This window comes from Eucyclogobius newberryi, unplaced genomic scaffold, assembly GCF_026437365.1.
Source record: "Eucyclogobius newberryi isolate DKJ021-1_F unplaced genomic scaffold, fEucNew1.0.hap1 SCAF_11, whole genome shotgun sequence".
NCBI lineage: Eukaryota > Metazoa > Chordata > Actinopteri > Gobiiformes > Gobiidae > Eucyclogobius > Eucyclogobius newberryi.
The window spans coordinates 6,842,347-6,855,775 of NW_027315735.1; the positions used below are offsets into that span (position 1 = coordinate 6,842,347).

Consider the following 13,429-nt stretch of genomic DNA (forward strand, 5'->3'; position numbering starts at 1 on the left):
AGGTCTAAATTATGGATCTGCAATAGCTCAATAGCGCCCTCTATTCTCCTAATACAGTATAAATTTATCCTTTATTCCTGCTGCTTCATTTTTTCTCACAGACAGAGGTGAGGAGGAGCCTTAATTATGCCCAACTCTTTTGCATACAGCTCTCAGTTATGGTTGTTGTTTACTTGTGGTGCAATGCATGCTGGGAGCTACTGAACATTTTGGCTGCAATGCCACTTTCTAGGTTTTATTCAAATTGGTGTAATCCCTCATTCGTCCAGCAGTATTTGTTTTTGTTTGGCAAGCAGTTTTGACCTTCAATCTGAAGGAGCTGGTTTGGGAAGTTAGACCAGTGTTTCTCAAACTGTGGTCTTTCTACTCGTGGTAGACAGGGCTCTCTGCTCTTTGATTATCCCGTTTTGTGCAGCGACAACTGTATTCATGTTTATAATTGTTTAGAACTTCTTTATGCATGGTTTAGTCTCCTTTGAGATCATGTTTAGCTCTGATTTAGGCTCGATATAGACAAAGTGGCATATTATTTATGCCCGTCTCTTGTGCATATAACTCCATGCCATGGTTATGTATTTTGCCATTTACTTTATAATACCTTAATACCTTAATTCCTTATACAATATTTGTGGGTATTTAATATATGTTGTAAATTGGATAGAGAATCACAAAATAGCATGTTTTAAAAGGATCTTAACATTAAAAATGGTTTGTACATTTTACCAACACATACGGCATGTTAATTTGTGGAGCCTATGGATGTGTTTTGGCTCTCAGGGAAACGTACCTGGTGGCCCCTGGTGTAAATGTAAGTGGTTTAGGTAGTAAAGGTTGTGTTGACTATGGGAGATTCGTTATCGTGGTGTGTGAGTGATTAATGGTGGTTGCATCAATAATCAGGAATTAGAAAATAATCAACTTAAATTGCTTTATATGCGTTTTCCTCTTTGCCTTCTATGTACTGCGTTATCTGGAAAGTGCCGCAGTATGGCATTAAATATATCCATCCTGACCTTGCTGATTGTAAAGGCCGTACTCAGGGACAGACGGAAAAAACAACAGAACATTTATTTACAAGTGCTACGACTGCACGGCCCTGAAAGGAAGCACAATGTAAACAAAAGGCACGTGATGTGAATAGAAGACGAGCAGAAAGCTTCCAAACACACCTGCTATTTGCAATGTTTTCATTGCATTTCTATTTCATAATTTATTTTACATTTGTCAAGTTGCGCTAGTGTTTGCACAACACATGAAATAGTAAAATCAAATTTGATACAACAGAACAGGGCAAAATATAAAGCAAAACTGTTAGAAAGATACAAAATAAAAAAGCTCAATGTCATTCAAAACTGGTGAGTAAAGGTCACTGGTAATGTGATTTTGTTTTTCTTTTCTTTATTTTTTAATCAAAAGTGGCTCAAATAACAATGTAGTTTCAATACTTGTAATATTGATTAGTATTCATAATTGAAAGTGGCTAGTTTACATAAGAAATTCAATTCCCTTTTGATTTATTGTAGAACAAACCGTTTGCAACTTATAATAACCAATCAAATCCAATCCAATATCTCATTTATTTATTTATTCATTCATTCACTTTAATTTGACCAGGTAAAAAACAGGTCAAGATTTATCAAAATGAAGAGCCAATGAATCCAAGTGTGAGCATTTTCACACCGGCATGTTAGAAAGAAGCTTTACTTTTTTCTATATTTCCAAACATTATTATGATTATTCTTTTTTCTGTAATCTACAACCAAATATAATCTGTAAAAACAAAACCCTCCATCTTTTTTCTCACATTAAGTGCCAGGCTTGAAGCACTCTATCGTCTCCCCCAACCCCACAATGGGACCAGTTACTCTGCACTGAGCGACAGGGTCAGAAGCCACGCGCTCTGATTGGCTGTCGGAGCTGGAGGAGGGGAGGAGACACGAGGTATAGGAAAGGAAAGGAAAGGAGGGAGGAGAGGAGAGGCATAGGAGCCGTAGTGCTTCATGCGAGGACAGGACTGCGCGCTGGCTGATCTCAGCGCTCGGAGGAGACGAAGGAGAGATGTGGAGATATGTCCGCCAGATATTTGCTGGAGATGCTGCTCTGCCAAGTGGAATGAGACGCCTGGAGACATGTGAGCAGATGCCTGGGTATGTTTCCATCCCTCCTGGTAGAAGAGTTAGCACTGTGGAGTGCTACAAGCTGTTGTGGATCTCTGTACGATACATATGTGTGCGACGTTATACTGGCATTCTGTGTGATACAAACGCTTTAAAGAGGACTTATTCTGCTTGATCCACTTTAATGAGCTTTTAGCCTTGTTAAAACGCTGTTTGTTCTTCATTAGTTTACTCAAAGTTGTATTTTAATTGATCCTTGCATGTGTGAGGTAATTCTGTATTGTCCTGCGATTGAGGCTTGAAAAGTCCTGTTTTCACCCTCCCCCTATGTCAACCTACATCCTTGCACTAGTTGTGATTATTGGAAAAATGAAGACTCCGAGTGAAACATGAGTTCTAAAATGTCTCGTAGCCACTTGTTTTTCATTTTTTAGCAACAAGAAACCAAAAAAATGTAAATGACAATCTGCTGCTTGTTACGGCAAAATGACACCATAAAGAGGCTTATTAGTTCGGCAGTTTTGAACAGGAAGTCAGTGGACCTGTTTCAATTATTAAGCAGTCTTAGATCAATATTAATGATCTGATCTGCTTATGATATAGTTCAACACTAAGTACCTGGAAAAAATAAAATAAAAGCTTAATGTGTAATATATAATTTGGGGTAAACATTTTCTTGCAGTGTTTTTACCCCATGACATAAATTGTAAAAGCAGCCTGGTTGTGTGAGAGAGGAAGCCCTGCCTCTCATTTTCACATAACTAGAAAAAAATCATTAAAATCACAAAACAGTTGAAGACATAAAATAGAAGAATGTAAATAAAATATTTTTAAAGCTGTGTAGCAAAAATGGGAAACATATATATATTTAAAAAAAATTTCAGTCATTGATAGCTGGCCCCTTCTGAGTCATCCATTTCTTGGCCATGCGTTTGTTTTCCTTGCTGCCCAAAGAACATTCCGAAGGTATCCATCTATTGCTTCCACTGCAGGAATGTTGTGTCCCAGATACAGTTTTTTGGAAGTGGAATATTAGGGTTGAAAATACTCGCGATTACTATTGCTATTTTTTGCTGCTATCACTGCTATTACTATACAAGGATTTATAAACTAAAAAAACTTGGCAATGCTCTAGCATTTATTATCCCACATTGTCTAATATTTGGAACAGCCAATAATAAGCAATACCAAATCAATCTTCTGGGTATTTCAAAATCCGCTATGCACAGTTTGTTGTGTACAATTCCATATTTTGGTCCAGTTTGATCACTCGGTTCTCACAGAGGTTAATTTTAGAGTCACCCATGGCCTTCAGCTCTTTCTACTCATATCTATGTTAAAACCTGATAGTGACGCACAGGTTCAAATCCCAAAGGCTCAGAAAAGTACCGTCTTTTCTGTCGCTTCTGTTACTATGGCTTCACAGAGTTGGCGGCCTCTCCAAGCGCTCCCAGCTATGTAGTATTTACTCATTTTATTTTAGCACTGGCTTTCTGGGACATGCTTTCTGGGACGACCACAGACATAAAAAAAGAAATAACATATTCTGTAAATGTGCTGCATCACTGTTTAAGGGAATAAATAGTACAAGGAGAGTAATAAAAAATAATGGGCACAACATAATAATAAAGTTGTGTTGTAAAGGCGCACAATGTAACCTTTCTGATGGGAGGGTGTTGAAGTTTAGTTTCGCGTTATGTCTGGAATGTTACAAAGAATAGCACTAAACGAGTCCATGGAGACAAGCAGGAGATGCAACCAGGTCAAGTTACAGGTCAGATCCGTGGCGAAATGAGTCAGCACGCAGTATGAATGAATGTATTTATTTGTAGCATTCCAGGCAATGCAATACGGGTTACATTGTGCACTTTCAATAACCAATAAATGCAATGTATTACTTTCAAGTTGAAGAAACTACCGGATTTTGAACCCTGAGAGAGTCAATGTTGAGCTGTTAAAATAGTTTTCCCTTCTCATTTATGCATCCAAAGTTGTATTTAGAGTGACCCATGCATGTTTGAGTCATTTCGAGCTCTTTTTCCACTACTTCGACATGACGTACTCCTTTCTTCTCTCAGTTGTTGTGATACACGTAGGATTCTGCAGCGTGAACAAAATCTACTGCTCTCTGTCGTGACATTTGCTGTCTGTGGTCTGAGCCTGCGTGGTCCGACATTTACCGTGACGTACTGTAACGGGGCAGGCGGTGCAGCAGTTTTCACTCTTTCAAAAAAAATCAATCAAAAGTATTTACAAAGAAGATTACTAAAAAGAAGCTCCTCAGGAATGGCTCTGGCTGCGGTTCAGATGAACACCCAGGTACATGTATGATGGGTCACTCTCTCAATGTCCCGTCCCTGGATATTCACTGGTGAGGGGGCAGCAGAGTGGCGTCTGTGAAAGTCCAACACCGTCTCCTTGATCTTCCCCGCACTGATGAGGAGGTGGTTCTACTGACATCAGTCCACAAAGTCCACATATTCCACGTTATAAAAGAGGAAAGGGTAGTTTAAAGGGGAAAAAAAGAGTTCAGGGTGTTCTCCTAAACTAGAAGTCACAATGGCGAGTTTGTTGACCCAATCTTGGATATTTTCTAAAATAAACCTTGTCTTCATCTCCTATAGTTTATCCTATAGTCATGAACGCACCCAATTAATGTACAAGTCTTTTTAACATAGCAACTGGCAAGTGCTGAACATAAAGATCAATTCATGTCTATTTTGAATGGCGCGAGCAAGATTCATTAATTAGAGAGATGCAGCTAAGCTTTGCTCTTTTAGTTCCAGGCATTTGTGCTTTCTAAAGTCTTACAAACAATTGTTCTGGAGAGCTATTTATTTATAGCTGTTTTCCCAGTATGCTGTGGTGTACTGTCTAAAAACTGTACATAATGTTTTAGAGGAATTTGCCTTCTTTTTGGGGGGGAATAAAATGTTCTTATCTTAATCTTAATAAATCTTAATTTTTAGCATGAAAATCATTACTATTCATATTTTGTTAATTTGCTAACACCTTAGTTTAGGGACCACATATTTTAAGGGACCATGTATAAGGCGCTAACTATGTGGAAATTGTTCATTACTATTTCTAAAATACATAATGCTTATTACTGTGACAAGTTGCAATGTTAACACAAGCATATATAGCTAATAATGGCAATGAACACAACCTTAGAAGAAGAAAATAGTTGAATGCTGAATACAACTTTAGACAAAATAATAATAATACATATTTAAGCACTTATTATGCATTTTACTATTAGTTAACTATTAATACAGGTCCCTCAACTAAAGTGCTACTCTTATATGTTACTTGTATTTGATCATATATTAATCAATAATAGTGGTTGTGTTATTGAGTTATGTTTGGGGCCGTTCGACTAAGTGTATCTTGATTTGTAATATTGATTAAGTTTATTTTGTTAATTCACTTTTTAATATATTCATTTGAGCTTATTCTATTACATAAAATACCACACTTGGTTTTGGAAATACATTGGAACATATTTGCATTGTTTTTAATGTATTATAACTTATTTTGTGTCAGCTTTCACTTTCACATAGAATGCTCAGATTACTTGAGGTTTGCTGCCCCCTCTTGGTAACAGTGTGTAGTGGTTAGAACACATTTAGCATGTGTTAGCAGCACTTTTCCTGGTGGCTCTGTTGAATATTTATTTAGATTATGTGAATTTAGAGAAAAAAAAAGAACTGTGTGGGAGTGAACACAAGTCAGTCTTTGCTGTCAAAATGATGAGCATCAAATGAGCTCTGACTCAGACCATAATGTGAGCTGTCCAGTCAAAGCCGCACGCAACAGCTGCGGCTTCTACATTTATCTCCATAAACTTCATTTTAGATTTAGGGCTCTGAAAAAACTGTGGGCGGAAACAGGTGGGAGCGAAAACAGACAAAAAGTCTATGTTAGTAATGTTTTGGAAAGTAAATAGTAAGTGTGTGAAGTCAGATCCCGGCTCATCAGCAGGCCAACTTCACTTGGGTCAAATAGTATTCTGCAAGGCGTTCTCCAACTTATGTACCTCCTCACAGTGTTATGTCCACTGATAAAGAAGCTCAAAGGGCAGTGAGCGTAATATTATACTGCATGGCAAAAGGACAGAGCGAAGTAGCATCCCCAAAGTCAAATAATGTTTAAAGGCAGTGGGTGTACAATTTAAGGTAAAGGGGAAAAGAAGCCGCTATACTAAGGTTGTGAAAAACATTGAAACACAGATAATGGGGGGGGGGGGTGCAATGACAACAGTAAGGTCATCAATTCAGAAACTGAACCTGGACATAGTTGATATTGGCAGAAAAATGGTTCCAAAAAAAATTACATGCCAATTTAATTAGAAAATTAACAAATTTGACAAACTCTGGCCTAAGTGAGACATTTTTGTGCAGTGTTCCAGCCGTTTACACTTTTTGCTCTTGCATTTAGCTGGTTTACACTCACATTTGCAGCGTTGTGGGTATTCATTTTTTGGATCATATTACCAATCATTTCTGGACCAAGATTATTAACATGCTTCATTCTTTTTTTGTTATAAGAATACCTACAGAATTATCAATACTTTATCAATGCAAATTTCACCGCATGATTATGCAAAATGGTTACGCTATATCTTATTTAAAATGTCTTAAAACGTGAAAAAAAGATTTAGTTCATTTTAAACTCAGTAATAGTCCACATGTATCGCTCACTTACCTAAAGCATTCTCAGCATCCTAAATATTCACTGTGCCGTGATGGTAAAGCTAACAAACATTAGCATGCTAACAGCGTAGGATAAAACACTGAAATTAGACTCAGAGAAAGCGTCTTGGTTTAATTTTCACCTGAATAGATGCTTTTACAAAATATATCTGTACTGGAGCAAAACAGATTTTACTTTATAATGTGCACAGGGTTGAGGCCCTTCAACATTAAGGTAAAATATTCCAATATAACTTCTAAAAATGTTTCTGTATTTTAAGTCAAGTGTCTTTCATGCTTAAACGGCGCTCTGATATGTGACACCATTGATCTAGCTCTCACAGAATCTCCGGTGACACACTATATTTAGTCCGTATATGATAAATAATCTCACTACTTTACCTTACGCGACTTAGCAGATGGCTTCAGATCTTTCCCCATTAGCAGCAGCGTGTGTCCGTGATTAACGCGCCCGGGGCTTTGTGAACCTCCGAAGGCCAATCAGAATATGTTGTGGGTAAATAAAAGGCTGGAGATGTTTATCAGGGAGATGCCATGTTGTTTTGTTGCAGATGAGGATGGAAAGAATTTAGCGGCTAATGGCTCCGTTGTGGCTTACATTAGCGCAGTTGAATGCAAAGCGAAAAATCAAACAGTCTAGACTTGGACTAAATGAGTGCAATTTACTCCTTCATTGCCACTAAAGGTAGAGGATGAAGAGACGGGAGTGCTCGTCAGGCTGTTGTTCCAAAGGTAAAATTAGCAGAGAAGTTTTTGGAAGGTCCGGTAAATATCAAATGACAGAAAATAGGGTTAATACTGCTGCGATCAAGATTTGCAACTGCCACCTGCATCACTACAACTTGTTCATTTAAAAAAAAAAAAAAAAAAAAAAAAAATTGATCCAAAACAAGTTAATAAAAGGGAACACTGACTTCCATTTCAAAGCTATGGCATTGATTTTCCGCCTCCTTTCCTCCTTTACGGCTGCTCTGTTGTTTCCTTGGCTATAATATTACACAATATGGCATAAAACCTTTTTTACTCCATGGAGAATGTTCAGAACAGTGACTTTCCACCTCAAATAAGTAACTTTGACGTTAGAGCTCCCCCTGCAGCTCCCTTGTGAAAATACATCGTCAGATATTAGACAAAAATATGTCATTATATACTGTATCATAATAAGACAATATAATCACATATAAAAACATTTCACGTTGCCAAACATAAAAAAGAGCCAGGGTTTCTCAGGAGAGTTGTCTTTGTGTTAATGTCTGCAAATGTTTTAAGGCTGGTTTGCCGCTCTGAGACAGCAGGGGGCGATGACAGACTCTTCAAATGTCCCGAGAATACATATTTAACCACTGCAGAGATTTATACAGACATTTAATAAGGTGAAAATAGTACTTAGTTCTGCTTTAACCAGCAAGATGCACAGCAGAGAGAATGTGCTCCATGGGTTACACACATACAGTACATTGGTTTGGACATTTCTACTTTTCAGAGAGGTTTATACAGATAAAAAGGATCTTCTGAGTATTTATTATGATAGTGTCATGGTAAAAACGATTTTGACTAGGGTTATACATGTTTTGTCCTTACGTGAAAAAAAGCAACAGGAAAAACTACGGTGAGAGGAAACCAGATGATTTAGCATCTGTCTCCTTAAACAAATAAATACAGTATCAATGCTATTTCCTTTTAAGGCCTTTTCATACCGGGATCCTCTCCAATCCAAACTGGTCAGGTGCTTGTGTTTAGTGTGAATAAAGCTTTCGGACCTCAGAGGAGCAGGAGGAGTTTGTGAGGGCCGGGTTTGGATCATTCGTAGAATCTGTGTCTCCAGTCGCCACAAGACAAGAGCTCTGATTGGCCCCATGCTCTGTTCAGAAAATGTTCTTTTCACTTGCGTTTAACTCTTTACTTTAAATCAAACCACTCTCAGTGTGTATCTTCTATCTGTGATGAAATTGCTGCGTCAGTCCAAACATAAGCCTCATTCTTAGGCCAAAAGCTGTAATAATCCAGTTCTGTTTTATTATGTGACTATAGTTCTATGAAAATGATTTTGGTCAAACACAAGCTTTTTAACAAGTTTATATACAAAAGTCCTCTTCGCACAGTTTAGCCACCAGCACCGCCTGCTGTTATAGAATATTGCGTTGTTTGGTCGCTGCAGTGAGAATGAAGCTTATATCTTTCATGTGTAGACAATCCCCTGTGCCTCTCTTTAATAAAATGTTAAATAGAAAAAGCATAGTCTAAAGTACTTTATCATATTTTTGAAGTGGCTCTTGAACAACTTGAACATGACACTACACATTAAATTGTAGTGGAGTAGGTTGCGGTACTTTGGGCTAACTGCTGCCTCTCAGAGAACCCTGCAAGCTCAAGTCTAAGTGCGGAGATGCATTTATTTATTTTATTCTGGTCTTGTCTATTTAATGCTTAATATGCATGGATTAGTTTATGTTGTAAAAAGTGAAGTACCACTGCTTAGGCTAAATAATGAAAAGTAGTTCATAAAGCCTGAAGGTCACACATGTATTTTAATTTTAAATCAGATGCATTTATTGATGCGATAAAATATTGTTTATTTGTTATATAGTACGCAAAATGTACTTTTTTTAAAGCTTTTAGCCACAATGTTCCCAAAGACATACCTGCTGTTGTCTTTAGCTTCATTCACGCCAATTAGATGAATCCTGTTTGGTAATTCCTCCCCTCTGAGTTTGACAAAAACTCCAAATTACAGATTTATCATAGGTTTAGAGCTCAGAGATATTCTGTGCTGTTTTTAAGTCTATAAATCATCTCCAGACTTGTTCTGAGCATTACAACTGTGTGCTTACATGAATGTCAAGGGCAAGGTAGGTTTGCATATCTCCCCAATGTAATTCACACTGCAGCCAGTTGATGGAGCTCTAACTTAATTCCTGACATGGGAAATGCCTGGCTGATATGAAGTAATGTACTTTTTGAAGCTATTTTTTTGTTTGAGTTCTAAAAAGATACTCAAGAGCATGTTTAAGGCCAATACTAAAGGACACATATGCAAAATTTACTTTTTTGAGCTTTTAACCATGTTCTAAGATTGTTCCTCATCAAAAACATACCTGATTCCATGAGAACTTTCCAATTGTTTTTTTATGAGCCTGTTCTAATTCTCTTTTTTAGTTCTGAAACATGAGATGCCAAACTAAAGGTACTCAAGAGCAGTGCTATATATTTAATTTCAGCATGCTTTACACAAACATGTGACACATATTTTATTTAAGGTCAAAATTATTCCAATTGAACCTATTTGAAGCTAAAATGGTCTTACCTTTACATTTTGATAAGCCGGATTGTAACTAAGAAAACAATTAGTTCAAGAACGAAGAAGATAAAGCAGCAGTCGACGGGCTCAGGAGCCGTGAGTCAGGTGTATTGCCTATCTCACCGAGTGAGAACTTTTACTGCTGTTTTATTGTGAATCTGCGAGCCTGAAATACGTTTCAGAAATACATTTCATACAGTATCCAGAATATGGAAGTACAGAACATGTTTTATTTTTTGGAATTATACTGTGCACCGTGCAGCAGAGCAAGATGCTGCCTCATCGCCTCGCCTCCTTTTGAACGGAAGTTACGGGACATGTGATAATCTGATAATCCTATGTTAAAACTATTGCTCCATTTGATTAAAGGGAAAGGGGGTTTATAATACCTACCAGATGACAAATAGGAGGCTCTGCCTCCCCTGAATGCACGTCACTGCTCAATGCCAATAACAATTCAAATAAGATAAGATAATCCTTTATTGTCCCACATGGGGAAATTTCATTGATGCAAAGCAGGTAGATACAGAGGTAGATACGGTCTCGGAGCCAGCGCATATCACGACGACACGACGAAAACACTCACTAATCCAGCCGAAAAAGTCAAAACAATGATGCATAATATGTGTCCTTTAATACAAATAATGCTTAAAAAATGTGAACAGGTTTATTTACGGGTTTCTAGACAAGAGCACGCGGCTCTTTCCCTCGGCCTTTCTCCTTTCCACAGTCCTCCATGTTGGATCCGGCCCTCCCTCCCTCAGCCCGTCTGATCTATCTTTCACAGAGCTGGGTTAATCGCCTGCCCCATTGTGAACTCACCTACAAGTTAATAACATCTTTCCATTGGGGCAGAAGTGTTAGACAGAAGGTTTATTAAAAGAAAATCATGATTTAATATCATGCACGTCAAAGATCCCATGGAGTAGAGGTACTTCAACTAGAAACTGTTGGTTAAAAGCGCTGTACCTGATATTTACTTCTTGAAAAAACGTAGAAAACAGGAGCAGCGGTCGGTGTTTTTCAGTGACTGTAATGCCATTAAAACATCAGCTAACATAATAAATGGGATTACGCCATTTTTATTCCAAATACTGATCATGACGTTCCTCAATCAGGACAATAATTGCGCATTCGTGAACTGGTTGTGTTATTGTGTAATTCTGGCTACACACATTGTACACACTGTTCCATAATTCTTCCATATTTTACCTATAGTGCTGAAAAATGGGGAAATAACTGCAAATCAATCACTATTTCGGCAACAACTTGATACCACCAAATATCCCAAAACTATTTTCTTTGTTGTTCCAATGGCAAGAAGCACCAGGAGAAGCTTTTTTTGTTTCTAACACTGTGGTTTCTAGTTATGGAATAGTTTAGATCTGGATCTCAAACAAAGTTAAAGCATTTACCATTTTAAATTCCAATACATTTACAATTACAATACAGAGAGCGTGGTTCACTAACACAACTTAACTGTATTCATATTTTAGGAACAGTAGACGAGTTAACTTACCCTTGTGGTATTTTCTGATTACCATTGTAGGTATTTAAGAGAAGAAAAAAAAACTTGTTTTAAGAATGTTAACTGTGGTAATATGTTTTTGAATTAATTTTTACTTCTTCCCACTCCATTTTGAGCACCGATATTTTATTTGAAATGGCAATCTTAGATAGTGTCTTGCTTTTCCAATTGAGTAATGGTTCCTGTGCCCCAGAAAATCCCAATAAATTACAACTGCAGAACCTGATTTAAAAATAATGTTTTAGAATTGGAAAGTCTTGAAAACTGCTGCACAGAATTACTGTAATTTGATTTATAGTGGTAAAAGTACAAGCATCATGGAAGTATTTTGGGTCTCGAACAATTAGTAAGAGCTATAGCGTTCGGACATTTCTCTCGCAAAGTGTAAAAGTTTAATATTTTGGGGGCCGTCAGGAACTCTGTGGGAGAGAAGCAAAGTGTGGATTGTGCAGCGTCAGGAGAAGAAAAGCAGCAGGCTTATCCAGCGGGTTGAACAAGATGCACAAGTCAACAAAAAAAAAAAAAAATTTAAACTGAAGAAAAAGATTACTGTATGACAAAAGGTCAAAGTTCAAGAAACGTGAAGCATTAAGTACGTCAGGCGTCAGGTAGTTTCACAGTGAAAGAGAAAAGAGGGAGAGTTGAGTATTTATTATGCCTTATTCAGTGTTTTCTATCATACTTTTGGAATACTTTTGCAAAATTAGAATGTGTTTTGTGTATGGAAGTGAAAACTAATTCAGAAATACTTAGACTGGTGATTTATAAGAGACCTCTGTATCTCTGCCCATGATGTCACAAATCTGGGACATTTGAAACCACATATTTTGTGAGGCTCAGAGAAGGAGACGAGCAGAATACCTCATAAATAGGATTAATGAAACAAGTGTGAATGAAGTTAAATACAACGGAACAATGTAATAACATGGTTTAAGATTTTAAAAAGTCAGTTTTTCATAAACAGTGTCCTTTAAATCGATTAAACTAATTCCTAGCGCTCAGAAACTCTTTGACACAACACTTATATTCATGTGCATGTGTTTATTGTCTACTAGCACAGCTTTGGAACAGCTTTTTCAGACACAAAAGTGAAGCAGGGCGGGTCAGCCTTGCACAGCTAATCATCTCCCATGTGATTCTCATTAAAAATATATGTGAATGGGCAGAAAGGTAGATCTAACTCTTTCAGAAAAGACATGAAAAGTATGCCAAAAACAGAGAATATACTGGAAGCACAAATGAAAGTAGGCTACTAGTGCAGAGTAGTCCGTATTGTGTACGACAAATTTTGTCGGTGACAACCTAGATCTACTTGCACCCACTAGCCATTTTATTTATTACACTAGCAACAAACTAGAAAGGCCTGTGCTGGGGTCTACTATCTAAAGAGTCTTTATTTTCTTACCCTACGCTCTACCTAAGATATATATGTGTCACCTCAAAAGGGAATAGAACCTTTGCCCTTTCAGTTGTAGGCTAAACTGAGCCGCCATCTGAGAACACTAGATACAGCCGGCTTTATCCACCAGAAAGCAGGTCAAATATAATAGCAAATTATTACATTTACCAATAGGTGCATTTATTCAGCTTACTTTTAGTGTTCTTCTTCTTTTATTCTGTTATTTCACATTGTTAAATAGTTTTCTCTGTCCAATTGGTTGCCCCTGGTTTGGCACGACTTTCTCAAGGAACAGTCAATCTCTCAATCTCTCTTGTAAAAGTTATGATCTAATCTGACTTCAGCACGCACAACAATGATGCAGAAAACCAA

General features: G+C 37.4%; 1 protein-coding gene across 2 annotated transcripts in view; it reads left to right on the plus strand.

The window, feature by feature from the left end:
- Positions 1 to 13,429, plus strand: part of lingo2 (leucine rich repeat and Ig domain containing 2) — a 438,908-nt gene that overhangs the window by 402,717 nt on the left and 22,762 nt on the right. Inside the window, exon 1 of one of the 2 annotated variants that reach the window (XM_072435300.1) lies at positions 1,967 to 2,147. The exons of the other annotated variant lie outside the window; for it this stretch is intronic. The gene's annotated coding sequence lies outside the window, so the exon portion shown is untranslated. Of the gene's footprint in view, positions 1 to 1,966; positions 2,148 to 13,429 lie in introns of those variants that run through there. 2 annotated transcript variants of the gene reach the window in all.